Raw genomic sequence first — 15786 nt, 5'->3', positions numbered from 1 at the left:
CATGTTAGTGGTAAAATTTCATTCAAATAACTTGCGTTTATTTGTGAAAAAAAACGGAAATTTGGCGAAAATTTAGAAAATTTCGCAATTTTCCAACTTTGAATTTTTATGCCCTTAAATCACAGAGATACGGCACACAAAAAACTTGATAACTAACATTTCCCACATGTTTACTTTACATCAGCACAATTTTGGAACCAAAATTTTTTTTTGTTAGGAAGTTATAAGGGTTAAAAGTTGACCAGCGATTTCTCATTTTTGCAACACCGTTTTATTTTTACGGACCACATCACATTTGAAGCCACTTTGAGGGGTCTATATGATAGAAAATACCCAAAAGTGACACCATTCTAAAAACTGCACCCCTTAAGGTGCTCAAAACCACATTCAAGAAGTTTATTAACCCTTCAGGTGCGTCACAGGAATTTTTTGAATATTTAAAAAAAAATGAACATTTAACTTTTTTCACTAAAAAAATACTTCAGGTTCAATTTTTTTATTTTACCAAGGGTAACAGAAGAAATTGGACTGCAATTTGTTATTGCAATTTGTCCTGAGTACGCCGATACCTGATATGTGGGGGGGAACCACTGTTTCGGCGCATGGCAGAGCTCAGCAGGGAAGGAGCGCCGATTGACTTTTTCAATGCAAAATTGGCTTGAATTCAGATCGGACGCCATGTCGCGTTTGGAGAGCCCCTGATGTACCTAAACAGTGGAAACCCCCTACAAGTGACACCATTTTGGAAACTAGACCCCCCCAAGGAACTTATCTAGATATGTGGTGAGAACTTTGAACCCACAAGGGCTTCACAGAAGTTTATAACATACAGCCGTACAATTAAAAAATCATATTTTTTCCACAAAAATGATCTTTTCACCCCCAATTTTTATTTTTTCAAGGGTAACAGGACCCTAAAAGCTATTGTGCAATTTGTCCTGAGTACGCTGATACCCCATATGTGGGTGTAAATGACTATTTGGACGCATGGCAGAGCTCGGAAGGGAAGCAGCGTCATTTGACGTTTTTGGCTGGAATTGAGATCGGACACCATGTCGCGATTGGAAAACCCCTGATGTACCAAAACAGTGGAAACCCCCCACAAATGACACCATTTTGGAAACTAGACCCCCCAAGGAACTTATCTAGATGTGTGGTGAGAACTTTGAACCCACAAGGGCTTCACAGAAGTTTATAACATACAGCCGTACAATTAAAAAATCATATTTTTTCCACAAAAATGATCTTTTCACCCTCAATTCTTATTTTTTGAAGGGTAACAGGACCCTAAAAGATATTGTGCAATTTGTCCTGAGTGCACTAATACCCCATATGTGGGGGTAAACCACTATTTGGGCGCATGGCAGAGCTCGGAAGGGAAGCAGCGCCATTTGACGTTTTTGGCTGGAATTGAGATCGGACACCAGGTCACGTTTGGAAAGCCCCTGATGTACCAAAACAGTAGAAACCCCCCACAAATGACACCATTTTGGAAACTAGACCCCCCAAGGAACTTATCTAAATGTGTGGTGAGCACTTTGAACCCCCCAGTGCTTCACAGAAGTTTTTAACGCCCGGACTTGAAAATAAAAAAATCGTATTTTTTCCACAAACATGATCGTTTAGTCACCAATTTTTTCATTTTCCCAAGGGTACAAGGAGAAATTGGACCCCAAAAGTTGTTGTCCAATTTGTCCTGAGTACGCTGATACCTCATATGTGGGAGAAAACTACTGTATGGGCACACGTCGGGGCTCGGAAGGGAAGTAGTGACGTTTTGGAATACAGACTTTGATGGATTGGTCTGCGGGTGTCATGTGCGTTTGGAGAGCCCCCGATGTACCTAAACTATTGAAACTCCCCACAAGTGACCCCATTTTGGAAACTAGACCCCCCACGGAACTTATCTATATGTGTGGTGAGCACTTTGAACCCCCAAGTGTTTCACAGAAGTTTATAATGCCTGGGCGTGAAAATAAAAAAATCATTTTTCCCACAAAAATGATATTTTTGCCCCCAATTTTTTATTTCCCTAAGGGTAACAGGAGAAATTGGACCCCAAAAGTTGTTTTACAATTTGTCCTGAGTAGGCGGATACCCTATATGTGGGGGTAAAACACTGTTTGGGCGCATGGCAGAGCTTGGAAGGGAAGGAGCACCATTTGACTTTTTCAACGCAGAATTGGCTGGAATTGAGATCAGACGCCATGTTGCATTTGGAGAGCCCCTGATGTGCCCAAACAGTGGAAACCCCCCAATTATAACTCCAACCCTAACCCAAACACACCCCTAACCCTAATCTGAGCCCTAACCCTAGCCCTAACCCTAGCCGTAGCCCTAACCCTAGTCCTAACCCTAGCCCTAACCCTAATGGGAAAATGGAAATAAATACATTTTCTTTTAGTTTTATTATTTTTCCCTAACTAACGGGGTGATAACGGGGGGTTTGATTTACTATTTATGGCGGTTTTTATGTTTGGCGGCTGTCGCACGCTAAAAGACGCATTTTATTGTAAAAATAGTTTTTGCATCACCACATATTGAGAGCTATAATTTTTTCGTATTTTGACCCACCGAGTCATGTGAGGTCTTATTCTTTGTGGGATGAGTTGACATTTTTATTGATACCATTTTCGGGCACGTGACATTTTTTGATCGCTTTTTGTTCCGATTTTTGGGACGCAGAATGAACAAAAACCAGCGTTTCATGAATTTCTTTTGGGGGGGTGCGTTTACACCGTTCCGCGTACGGTAAAATTGATAAAGCGGTTTTATTCTTCGGGTCAGTACGGTTACAGCGATACCTCATTTAGGTTTTTTTTTAATGTTTTGTCGGTTTTTTGCAATGAAAACAATTTTATATAAAAAATAATTATTTTTGCATCGCTTTATTCTGCGAGCTATAACTTTTTTATTTTTTTGCAGATGACACTGTATGGCAGCTTGTTTTTTGCGGGACAAGATGGCGTTTTCAGCGATACCATGGATATTTATATGCGTCTTTTTGATCACGCGTTATTGCACTTTTTGTTCGGTGGCATGATAATAAATCATTATTTTTTGCTTCGTTTTTTATTTTTATTTTTTAAGGGGTTCGCTAAAGGGGTTAACTAATGGGACAGTTTTATAGGGCGGGTCGCTACGGACGTGGCGATACCAAATATGTGTACTTTTATAGTTTTTATTTTCAAAAAATGAATTTATTGGGGAATATTTTTTTTTTTTTTTACTAATTTATTTAGCGATTTTTAAAAAATTATTTTTACACTTTTTTTTTTAACTTTATTACATAGTCCCAGGTGGGACATCACTGTCCTGTGACAGATCGCTGATCTGTCACATCACAGATCACTGTGACAGATCAGCAATCTGTCACAGGCAGTTCTGCAGACTTTCTCATGCCTGCGCTTTGCAGGCAGTGAGGAAGTCAGCTCCCTACAGGCCCCCGAAGGCCCCCGTCTCCATCTTGGATCCGGGGGCCTGTAGGGAAGGAGTCCCCCGCAGCAGCGCTGCACATTGCGCTGCCGTGGGGGGCTCAGGGAAGCACGGAGGGAGCCCCCTCCCTGCCGATGCTTCCCTTTAACCCCCGGTACACCGCAATCGTGTTTGATCGCGGTGTACAAGGGGTTAACGTGTCGGGGGCGGTCCGTGACCGCCCCTGACACATTATGTCGGGTGTCAGCTGTGATAATCAGCTGACACCCGCCCGCGGTCAGCGGCGCTCACCACGTGGGCGCCGCTGATCGCATTAGACGTACTATCCCGTCCTTGGGAATTAAGTCCCAGGGCACATGGACGGGATAGTACGTCTAATGGCAGAAAGGGGTTAGTATCTCCCAAATACATCCGTTATAATTTTACAGCCCCAACCAATATGCAGCTAAAAGATTCCCTAAAATATTATCACTTTTGGAAGTGCATTGAGCAGCAGGGTGGTGTGCTGGTAAAAGGGAAAAAAAAAATCTTTTAAATCTTCTGCCTGAGCGAGTGTGAATGAGCTGAGTGTGACCTGAGCGTAAGTGAGAACGATGGCAAGTGTGACTTGTGATTCAGTGACTTTGGATTCAGGGAGTTTCCAAGGGAGGTATTACTGAATTGCTGTTATATTTTATTAATACTTTTTATTTATTTTTGCTTATCTTATTGTCTGGTGCAATCTTCATTAGGATGTGCTCCACTATTGCCAATGCCATCCAGTGCACGTCTTGCAGCATGTATGAAATCCTTGAACAGCCGGTCGAGGGTGCATACTGCTGTGCGAGATGTGAGCACGTTGTGCATTTGGAAGACCAGATACTGGATCTAAATGTGCAGCTGGCAACACTGAGATCCATAGACAATATGTAAAGGAGTCTTCTGCTCACTGAGCAGACGCTCAATGGGATAGATGAGGGGGGGATGCTAGGTTGGAGCTGCAGGACAATGAAGCAGCTAGCTGGGTGACAGTTAGAAGGCGGGGTAGAGGGAAGAGCACCAGGGAGGCTAGTCCTGATCTGGCACACCCCAATAAGTTTGCTAAGTTGGCAGATGAGGGGAGTGTCAGTGCAGGAGTAGCACTGCTGCAGCAAGGCATGTCCTCTGAAAGCCGGAGGAGTGTCTGCTCCAGTAAGGCTACTTTCACACATCAGGTTTTCGGCGTCAGGCGCGATCCGGCGTCGTGCCGGAACGCCGGATCCGGCAAATGTTTAGTAAAACCGGATGTGACGGATCCGGTTTTCTGCCGGATCCGTCTTTTTCTTGACAGACAAAACCGGATCCGTCTCATCCGGTTCATCCGTTTTTCTATCCGTTTTTCGACGGATTACGCCGGATCCGGTTTTTAAAATTGACCCTTGTGGCCTTCCGAACGGGATTGGCTACTGGAAAACTATATATAGAGTGTTCCTACAGCCCTTCTTTGACAGGTTGTCGAGGAGAAAGTGCAGGTTGGAGAGAAGAGCAAGTTACTGGCGAAGATGGATGTTGTCATTGGAAATATTTTGAAGAATTTGGCGGATTTTATAGCGGAGGCGAATCGTTTGAGGGTGATTGTTCTGGAGAAGGAGAGAGCGAGACAGCAGCGCATCAGGCATCGTAGACGACGTTTGTGGATCCACCCCATCACAGCCAAGAGAATGACGCGTGGGGTCTATTCTACACTCTGCATGGACCTTCGACGAAACCCGGATAAATTTTTTGGATATGTTAGGATGAAAATGGAGAATTTTGATTACTTGGTGGAGCGCATTGCACACCTCATAAGAAAAGCGGACACCTATTGCCGCTTCTCTGTTTCACCCGCAGAGCGTCTGATGGTGACTTTAAGGTAAGCCACATTTATTGGATGTGATCGCATCAGAGCACACTTTCACTGCAATCTTGTTGGTGGTAGTTTGTATCTCAAAGTGTTATAGCTCAGTTTTGGTATGTAATGCTGTGATTTAAAACTAATTTATTGTTTTTTAATTCCCCACAGATTTCTTGCAACTGGAGAATCCCTTTCGTCACTGCATTTCCAGTACAGACTCGGGATTTCCACCATATCTGGAATTGTGAAGTACACATGCCGTGCACTGTGGGACTCCTTAGCTGAAGAGTTTTTACCAGAGCCCACAACAGAGAGGTGGAATGAAATTGCTGACAAGTTTCAACAGATATGTCAGTTTCCCAACTGCTTGGGCGCTGTGGACGGGAAACATATCCGCATTGTAAAGCCAGCTGGATCGGGATCGGAATATTTCAATTACAAGAAATATTTTTCAATTTTCCTCATGGCCATCGCTGACGCGGAATACAAATTTATTGCGGTTGATGTTGGGGCCTATGGCCGCTCCAATGACTCTCAAGTTTTCAAACTGTCTGCCATGGGGCGTAAACTGTATGGAAACACCTTCCAGTTCCCACCACCTAGACCGCTGCCGCAAACATCTGGTCCACCTATGCCATTTGTCTGTGTAGGGGATGAAGCCTTCCAGCTGTCAGAACACCTTTTGAAACCGTACTCTAGCAGAGGATTGACAAGACCAAAACGCATTTTTAATTACCGCCTCACAAGAGCAAGAAGAATGGTTGAATGTACCTTTGGTATTCTGACAGCCAAATGGCGGGTCCTATTGACTGCGATCAACCTCAAGACAGAAACTGTGGACGAGGTGATCAAAGCGTGCGTGGTACTCCACAATTTTGTTATCTGCAAGGAACCCATTTCCATTGAGGACACCTCTGAAGAAACCACCTTGCAAGATTACCATGACATTACCACTAGAAGTTCTGTGACGGTTTCAGTAATGAGGGACAATTTTGCACTATACTTTATGTCACCTCAAGGCAGAGTACACTGGCAGGATGACAGAGTGTGAAAGATTTGTGCCCTAACCAAACTTGTGTACCTTCTGTACCAACAGTATATACCTTTGCCAACCAAAGTTGGCTATCTTGTCATGGTCTCTATTTTTAGCTTTAGGCCACAGGTGTGTACCTGGTTGTGTTTTATGCAAAGTATTTCACCTTTTAACAAAAGTTGTGTACATTGTTAGGAAATCACCAACAATAAACACAACTTTTTAGGTGAAATACTTTGTTCAAACACAACCAGGAACACAACTGTGGCAAAAAGCTAAAATTTACCCACAGTTATATACCTAGTTTTGAATACCATTTCACCTTTTAAATACCCTGTATTTAACCTTTTTCGCCGCAGAAAGAAATGACAGACAACCAGTGTAAAATAATTTAACTTTTATTGAAAAATGTTTTTTTTAGTAAACTTTTTTAAAATTTTAATAAACTTGTTTAATAAAGCTTTGAAACCATAAAACTGGTCATTTTTATTTACATACACACATTATAAATCTGTGTAGTGTGTGGTGGAAATACTGCTGGAGGGGCTGCGGGACACTTCGACACTGGGAGTGTGGAGAGAGGACTGGGATCGTGGTGGGGAAGGAACAGTTAGAGGTGAAGGTGTGGAAAAAACTACAGAATGGGTGGACATGTGGGAAGCAGAAGAGGTGGTGGGTGGTGGAGTGGAGGGTTGGGCAGGGACTGTAGGAGCAGATGATGTTGATGGCAAGTTGTATGGGGAAGGAGTTTGGTACGGGGCAGGTTGCTGGAAGTGGGGAGATGTCTGGTACGGGGCAGGTTGCTGGAAGTGGGGAGATGTCTGGTACGGGGCAGGTTGCTGGAAGTGGGGAGATGTCTGGTACTGGGGAGGTTGCTGGTACTGGGGAGTTTGCAGGTACTGGGGAGGTTGCTGGTACTGGGGAGGTTGCTGGTACTGGGGAGGTTGCTGGTACTGGGGAGGTTGCTGGTGCTGGGGAGGTTGCTGATGCTGGGGAGGTTGCTGGTGCTGGGGAGGTTGCTGGTACTGGGGAGGTTGCTGGTGCTGGGGAGGTTGCTGGTGCTGGGGAGGTGGATGGTATGTAATAGGAGGGGGAGGATGGAAAGTGGCTGGAGGGGGTGTAGATGTAATAGAAGGGGGAGGATGGAAAGTGGCTGGAGGGGGTGCAGGTGGAGGAACTACTGTGGTGGGAGGAGGAGGTTGGGAGGTAACTTGCTGGAGAGCAGCGTGGCATGAATGCATTACATGCATCTGCTGGGCAGGAGAGAGCGTTTCCATGCGCTCCACAACAGACCTGAAAAAGGTGTGGTTTGGCGAAGATCTTGCTTCTGAATGCATGGTTTGCAGAAGTGTCTTCACCTCCAGAATGCTGGAGTTGATCTGCTGATAGCCTGCGGAGATTTGCTCTGACAAGACTTTTAGACAGTTCTGGAAAGATGCATTCAGATGCAAGAACTCTGGCGCATAAGTCTTTTCCTGACCCCTCTGCCGCTGCCGCCCAGTACCCGCAGGTGTACTAGAGGTGGCAGGGGCAGAAGGGTGGGGTAAAGGGAAAGCGATCTCCTCACCAGCAGCTTCATGTAATGTAGGCGGCCACGATGCTCCTGTGCTGGTGGACGGGACAGATGGGTCGAATGTGTGGGAAGGCTGGGAAGGTGCAGATGTACCGGGGCGGTCGAAGTGTCCCTCGGTGCCGGTCTCCTCAGGGATCGCCTCAGAAGGGTCCAATCGTGCAGGCTCCCGAGTGCTGCTCACCGTGCTGTGGAATAAAGAGAAAAAAAAACAATTAAAATAGTGACATGGTATGGCCCTTGCTGAAAAAAAAAAGTTACATCTAAACATTTTTTTGTCACATGTGGTGTGTAATATTTACCTTCTGGTGAGCATTGTCTCCCGGAGGAACGACAGGGCTCGTGCGTACTTGTACTTGCTCCTGCGTCCTCCAGATCCACTCGGGGCCCGCATCTCTTTATTGAACTCCTTCTTGAAACGATCCCTCACAGACCGCCACCGCTTCACAATTCTCTCCCCTGAAACGAGAAAGGACAAAGTGGTTAGTATACAACATCAGTGTTTCCCAAACTCCAGTCCTCATGGTCCCCAGGGGTCATGTTTTCAGGATTTCCAAAGTAAATAGAAATCCTGAACACATGATCCGTGGGGACCACGTGGACTGGAGTTCGGGAAACACTGGTTTAAATCAAGCAACCGGTACTGTATATACTTACACTCTTTAATCTGGGCCCGAGCTTCGAGGTCCTCCCAGCGGTCCACAAGGAGTGAACAGATTTCCTCCCAGAGTCGTCGGGTAACGATCAGGTCAGCGTGGCGGCGGTCAGCCATATTCCAGAGCGGCTCCCTTTCTCTGACGAGATCGATGAGGCGGTCCACATCAATCCCTCCATCCTCACCGTCAGAGTCGGGAGCACGCTGTGAAGGCTGTTAAAGAAAAAGACAAAAATAACATAATTAGCCTCCACAAAAGAAATGAAATAAAAAGTGCAAAAAAAACAAAGCAAAAATATTTATACTTACACGCTGGTGACCGCCGCGTTGCTGTCGCCGACGACCCTGGGAGGCACTGCGAGGACCTCTTGGCCGAGCACCAGATTGGGAAGACTAGAGAAGAAAACAAAAAATGTTATGTCTTTGGATGTAGGCATTTGTTTGCTGTGTGTGGTCTGCAGAACATTGTTTTCTATGTGTTGTGTGTAGTGTGATGTTGTGTTTCTGCGTTTGATGCAAAAAACTTACCAATTGTGAGCCCACTCCAAGTGTCTGTTCACCCCTTCCTTCTTCTTCTGGGAGCTCCTCTTCATCTTGTGATTCCTGTTTTGAAATAAAAAGCAATGAATACACATATATTACAGAGATGATGGATTTTGGAAATAAAAACTTACCGTCAAACGCTGACGATGCGAGGGAGGGCTCCCAGAAGATGTGCTGTCTTCCTAATGGCCAGACTCCATGGCTGTGGGTGGTGTTTCTGCTGCTGCCATTGCTGCTGCTGCTGCTGCATCTATTGGGCGGCTGTTGAATAAAGAGAAACAAAGGGCCAATGAATATCTTGATATTCCATAGCCCTAGTTTGGAGGAATGGGGGATTTGATAATTACCGTCTCTCATCTGCTGCTGGACTCCACTCCCGTTGTTCAGCATGCTGCTCCATTTGGGGTGGTGCTGATGGTGCTGCTGCTGCAGATGTCTGCTGCCTTCTCCTGCTCCTGGTTCTTGGCTTGGGTGGCATGTTGGGTGTGGCTGAGGGTCCCATTGTCTTGCTTTTATATATGTCCTGTGGGCAGAGCTACTGAGCATGCTCAGACCAAAGAAACCGGATCAGGCGCATTGCTGCGCTTATAGGCTTTCATTGTATGAAAAAGCTGGACACGCCGGATCCGGCGTGTCCGGCTTTTTCGCCGGAGACAAAAAACGTTACAGTAGCCGTTTTTTCCAGACGCCGGATCGCGTCACATTGCCGGATCCGGCGAAAATCGGATGAAACGCATGGCCATCCGGCTCGATCCGGCTCTAATGCAAGTCAATGGGGGGGAAACCGGATCCGGCATTGCATTTCGCCGGATCCGGTTTTAGTCAAAAGCGCTGGATCGCGCCTGACGCCGAAAACCTGATGTGTGAAAGAGGCCTAAGGGGGGAAATAGGAGAAATTCCGTCTGATTGTCAGATCACAATGAGAGGAAAAAAAAAAGTTGTCGGATCACACAGCTGAATAATAAAAAACAATTCTTCTTTATTTCACACCATCATAAAAACGTGTAGCTATATCCACAAATAGATAAAAACAGAGTCACATTCTTACGCGTTTCTGGCTATCAGCCCTTAGTCATAGAATGTCAACTTGGTGGGACAATACACATGATTGGAATACAAGACTAGAAGGATACAACTTATTTACTAGAAACAGACTTGATAAACGAGGAGGAGGTGTCGCATTGTATGTTAGAAACGCGTGTATCTGCACAGAGATTGAAGCTTCAGAGACTGGGAGTTCTGTGGAAACTGTTTGGGTAAGAATACAAGGACAGAACAATGGAAAGGACACCATTGTAGGCATTTACTACAGGCCGCCTGTGCAAGCTGAAGAGATGGATGAACTCTTTATGCATCAAATGGCCAAGTTCTCCAAAAAATATGACATAGTTATCATGGGAGATTTCAACTATCCTGACATTTGTTGGGAATCTCTCTCAGGCAAAACTAACAGGTCAAGGAAATTCTTATCCTCTCTTGCTGACAACTTTATCTTCCAAAAGGTAGGGGAGAAAACAAGGGGAACTGCTACCTTGGATCTAATCCTTATAAACAGGGAGGAAATGGTACTGGGACCCTAGAAGGTAGCGACCATGCTATTTTAGAATTTTGGATAACTAGAGGAGGAAGACATGTGAAGACTCAGACTTCAAGGTGTCACGTCGCCGTCAGACTCGGGGCCGGCTGTTCCGCCCTCAGCCACTAGGAGGCGACGGACTGTCACGCCGCCATCGGGCTCGGGGCCTTCTGTCCAGGCCTCGGCCACCAGGAGACGCCGGACTGACATGTCGTCGTCGATCTCGGGGCCTGCTGTTCCGCCCTCAACCACTAGGAGGCGCCGTGGCTCGCGCCCGAGTGAGGGCGGCAACAATGAAAGGGCTTCTGCGTAGGCGTCTACTGGACGCAGACTCCGCTCCTCTGTCAGTTATGAAGGGGCTGGTGCATCATCATCTGGTCTGGTCCTAGGGGCAGTCCTGATGACATCACCAGCCCGGGAGCCTGTGAGGGACTACCTGATCCCTCAAATACCTTGGGACTGGGCTTGCAAGCCACCGGATATATTCTTGGTTCCCCCTACGTGTTACTTGTGATTGCCTATCGTTAACTCCGACCTCAGCCTGAACTTCTGACTACTCTGTTTCCTGCCGTTTTTGTACCTTGCAGTTCTCCCGATTACTGACGCTGACCTTGGCCTGGATTCCTGACCCCCTCTACTGCCTGACGATTTTGTACGTCCACTACTCTCCCGGTTTTTGACCTCTGCCTGGACTCTCGACTCTGCCTCTGCCTGCCGTTTCTGTACCTCCACTGCTCGCCTGGTTTCCGACTCCATTTTTGGCTCCCTTCTTGCTTTTCTATTGCGACCGTTCTGCTCTGGCACTCTGCTCCTGTTCAGACAGCGCTTCCTGGGCTCTGCAGTAAATCCAGATCCCTGTATAGGGGTAAAGGGTGTCGGTGCTACTCGGGGCGCTGCCTGTCTGCAGCCCAGACTTGCAGACGGACGCGACACAAGGTTAGATTTCAGAAAGGCAGATTTTAAGGGATTCAGAAAGAGAATTGGAGGGATCCAATGGCTGGATATCCTTAAGGACAAAAATGTCCAGGAAGGATGGGAAATCTTGAAAAATGAAATTCTCAAAGCACAATTGTTAACAATTCCGAAAAGAGGGAAAAGCATTTAAGGAAACCAGGATGGATGAACACAGAACTAAAGCACATGCTAAAAAGGAAGAAAGAAATGTTTATAAAATGGAAAGAGGGAGGCATATCTAAAGAAGAATATAATGCTGTCTGCAGAACCTGCAGGGCACAAATCAGATTACTAAAGCTGACAATGAATTGAGGCTTGCAAGAGATGTCAAAAGTAATAATAAAGGATTTTGGGGATATGGCAAAAGTAAAAGAAAAGTCAAAGATGCTATAGGATTTTTATAAGATGAAAATGATGAAATGGTAAGACAGGATGTTGAGAAGGCCGAACTTTTAAATTCCTATTTTTCAAACCACTATATTGTAATCTGAACGCTGCTAACTTATTATAGTGGTTTGAAAAAACCACTATATTGTAATCCGAACGCTGCTAACTTATTATAGTGGTTTGAAAAAACCACTATATTGTAATCCGAACGCTGCTAACTTATTCTTCTTCTTCTTATTATAGTGGTTTGAAAAAACCACTATATTGTAATCCGAACGCTGCTAACTTCTTCTTATTATTAAGTTGATTTCCGCAATTAATGCGGCCCGAACCGCTACACGCACAGACTCCGTTGAGGTGTCGTTTCGAAGCCAGCGTCCATGAGAGGTGTGCTAAGTATTTTTCGTGTCGATCGGATTTGTAGTTTTTGCGCAATTTGCGTTTGAAAATTTTTTTTCCCGTCATTGGAATGCACTGTCTCCAATGCCTTCCAATAGGAAATGGCAAAACGTGCCCTGAGGCGATTGAAATGACAGTTGAGCTCATTGATATGCGCAGGCAGACCCAGTTACTATGCCAACGCCTACGAACTTCACTTGAACCCCAGCACAGAGCCTCTGCCACATAATATCAGCTCTTAAAGCAAAACCCACAGCACAAATGCAAATCTAGCTTCATCACATGACACATGCCCCTGAGAGAGAATGTGTGCGCCAAAGTGGATTTAAAAGAAGCCCAGTGAGCCAAATAGCTCTTAAAGGGCCAATGCGCCAAAGTGATTGTTAAAGGGCCAGCGCACCCAAATGAGTCTTAAAGGGCCGACACACCAAATCGGAGACTGAGCCACCCCGGCCTCCAAATCGGAGGCTGAGCCACCCCGGCCTCCAAATCGGAGGCTGAGCCACCCCGGCCTCCAAATCAGAGGTTGAGCCGCCCCGGCCTCCAAATCGGAGGCTGAGCCGCCCCGGCCTCCAAATCGGAGGCTGAGCCGCCCCGGCCTCCAAATCGGAGGCTGAGCCGCCCCGGCCTCCAAATCGGAGGCTGAGCCGACCCGGCCTCCAAATCGGAGGCTGAGCCGCCCCGGCCTCCAAATCGGAGGCTGATCGGCCCCGGCCTCCAAATCGGAGGCTGATCGACCCCGGCCTCCAAATCGGAGGCTGATCGACCCCGGCCTCCGAATCGGAGGCTGATCGTCCCCGGCCTCCGAATCGGAGGCTGAGCCACCCCGGCCTCCAAATCGGAGGCTGAGCCACCCCGGCCTCCAAATCGGAGGCTGAGCCACCCCGGCCTCCAAATCAGAGGCTGAGCCACCCCGGCCTCCAAATCGGAGGCTGAGCCACCCCGGCCTCCAAATCGGAGGCTCATCGACCCCGGCCTCCAAATCGGAAGCTCATCGACCCCGGCCTCCAAATCTGAGGCTCTTTGACCTCGGCCTCCAAATCGGAAGCTCAACGACCCCGGCCTCCAAATTGGAGGCTGAGTGGCCCCAGCCTCCAAATCTTACCCAGAGTGGCCCCAGCCTCCAAATCTGACCCAGAGAGGCCCTGCCAACCAAATCGGACCCTGAGGGGCCCCGCCCACCAAATCGGACCCTGTGGGGCCCCGCCCACCAAATTGGACCCTGAGAGGCCCCGCCCACCAAATTGGACCCAGAGTGGTCCCGCCCACCAAATTGGACCCAGAGTGGTCCCGCCCACCAAATCGGACCCAGTTGGGCTCCGCCCACAAAATCAGACCCAGAGGGGCCCTTGCCACAAAATCAGACCCTGAGGGGCCGCGGCCACAAAACCGGACCCTGATGGGCCCCAGTCACAAAATTGGACCCTGATAGGCCCCGGCCACAAAATCGGACCCTGAGGGGCCCCAACCACAAAATCGGACCCTGAGGGGCCCCAACCACAAAATCGGACCCTGAGGGGACCCAACCACAAAATCGGACCCTGAGAGGCCCCGCCCACCAAATTGGACCCAGAGTGGTCCCGCCCACCAAATTGGACCCTGAGGGGACCCACCCACAAAATCGGACCCTGAGGGGCCCCTGCCACAAAATCGGACCATGAGGGGCCGCGGCCACAAAATCGGACCCTGAGGGGCCCCAACCACAAAATTGGACCCTGAGGGGACCCAACCACAAAATCGGACTCTGAGGGGCCCCTGACACAAAATCGGACCCTGAGGGGCCCCGGCCACAAAATCGGACCCTGAGGGGCCCAGCCCACAAAATCGGACCCTGAGGGGCCCAGCCCACAAAATTGGACCCTGAGGGGCCCCGCCCACCAAATTGGACCCTGAGAGGCCCCACCCACCAAATCGGACCCTGAGAGGCCCCACCCACAAAATCGGACCCTAACGGGCCCCGGCCACAAAATCGGACCCTGAGGGGCCCCACCCACAAAATTGGACCCTGAGGGGTTCCAGCCACAAAAATCGGATCCTGAGTGGCCCCGGCCACAAAATCGGACCCTGAGGGGCCCCAGCCACAAAATCGGACCTTGAGGGGCCCCACCCACCAAATCAGACCCTGAGGGGCCCCGGCCACCAAATCGGACCCTGAGGGGCCCCGGCCACCAAATCGGACCCTGAGTGGCCCCGGCCACAAAATCGGACCCTGAGGGGCCCCACCCACAAAATCAGACCCTGAGGCCAAAGTGGCCCCTGAGAGGCACCCACAGTTAAATCGTATCCTGACTTGAAAGTCTTGCAGGGGCAGCAGGCAAGTCTCTCTTAAAGGGGCAGCCCGGGCACCATTTCAAACCACTATCTGTACTTCCTTCAGGAAATACACATCTAGTTATAGTGGTTTGAAAAAACCACTATATTGTAATCCGAACGCTGCTAACTTATTCTTCTTCTTCTTCTTCTTCTTCTTCTTATTATTATTAAGTTGATTTCCGCAATTAATGCGGCCCGAACCGCTACACGCACAGACTCCGTTGAGGTGTCGTTTCGAAGCCAGCGTCCATGAGAGGTGTGCTAAGTATTTTTCGTGTCGATCGGATTTGTAGTTTTTGAGCAATTTGCGTTTGAAAATTTTTTTTCCCGTCATTGGAATGCACTGTCTCCAATGCTTTTCAATGGGAAATGGCAAAACGTGCCCTGAGGCGATTGAAATAGCAGTTAAGCTCATTGATATGCGCAGGCAGACCCAGTTACTATGCCAACGCCTACGAACGTCACATGACGCCCCGAGGACAGAACTTCTGCCACATAATATCAGCTCTTAAAGCGAAACCCACAGCACTAATGCAAATCTAGCTTCATCACATGACACATGCCCCTGAGAGAGAATGTGCGCCAAAGTGGATTTAGAAGAAGCCCAGTGAGCCAAACTAGCTCTTAAAGGGCCGACGCGCCAAAGTGATTGTTAAAGGGCCGACGCGCCAAAGTGATTGTTAAAGGGCCGGCGCACCGAAATGAGTCTTAAAGGGCCGACACGCCAAATCGAAAGCTGATGACCACAGGCTTCAAATGGGAGGCTGATCGACTCCCCCGGCCTCCAAATCGGAGGCTGAGTCACCCCGGCCTCCAAATCGGAGGCTGAGCCACCCCGGCCTCCAAATCGGAGGCTGAGCCACCCCGGCCTCCAAATCGGAGGCTGAGCCACCCCGGCCTCCAAATCGGAGGCTGAGCCACCCCGGCCTCCAAATCGGAGGCTGAGCCATCCCGGCCTCCAAATCGGAGGCTGAGTCACCCCGGCCTCCAAATCGGAGGCTGAGTCACCCCGGCCTCCAAATCGGAGGCTGAGTCACCCCGGCCTCCAAATCGGAGGCTGAGTCACCCC

This window comes from Dendrobates tinctorius, unplaced genomic scaffold (genome assembly GCF_039654945.1).
Source record: "Dendrobates tinctorius isolate UK_male_01 unplaced genomic scaffold, ASM3965494v1 ptg000007l, whole genome shotgun sequence".
Classification (NCBI taxonomy): domain Eukaryota; kingdom Metazoa; phylum Chordata; class Amphibia; order Anura; family Dendrobatidae; genus Dendrobates; species Dendrobates tinctorius.
The sequence above is the reverse complement of the archived record's forward strand: the minus strand, read 5'-3'. Positions refer to the sequence as shown.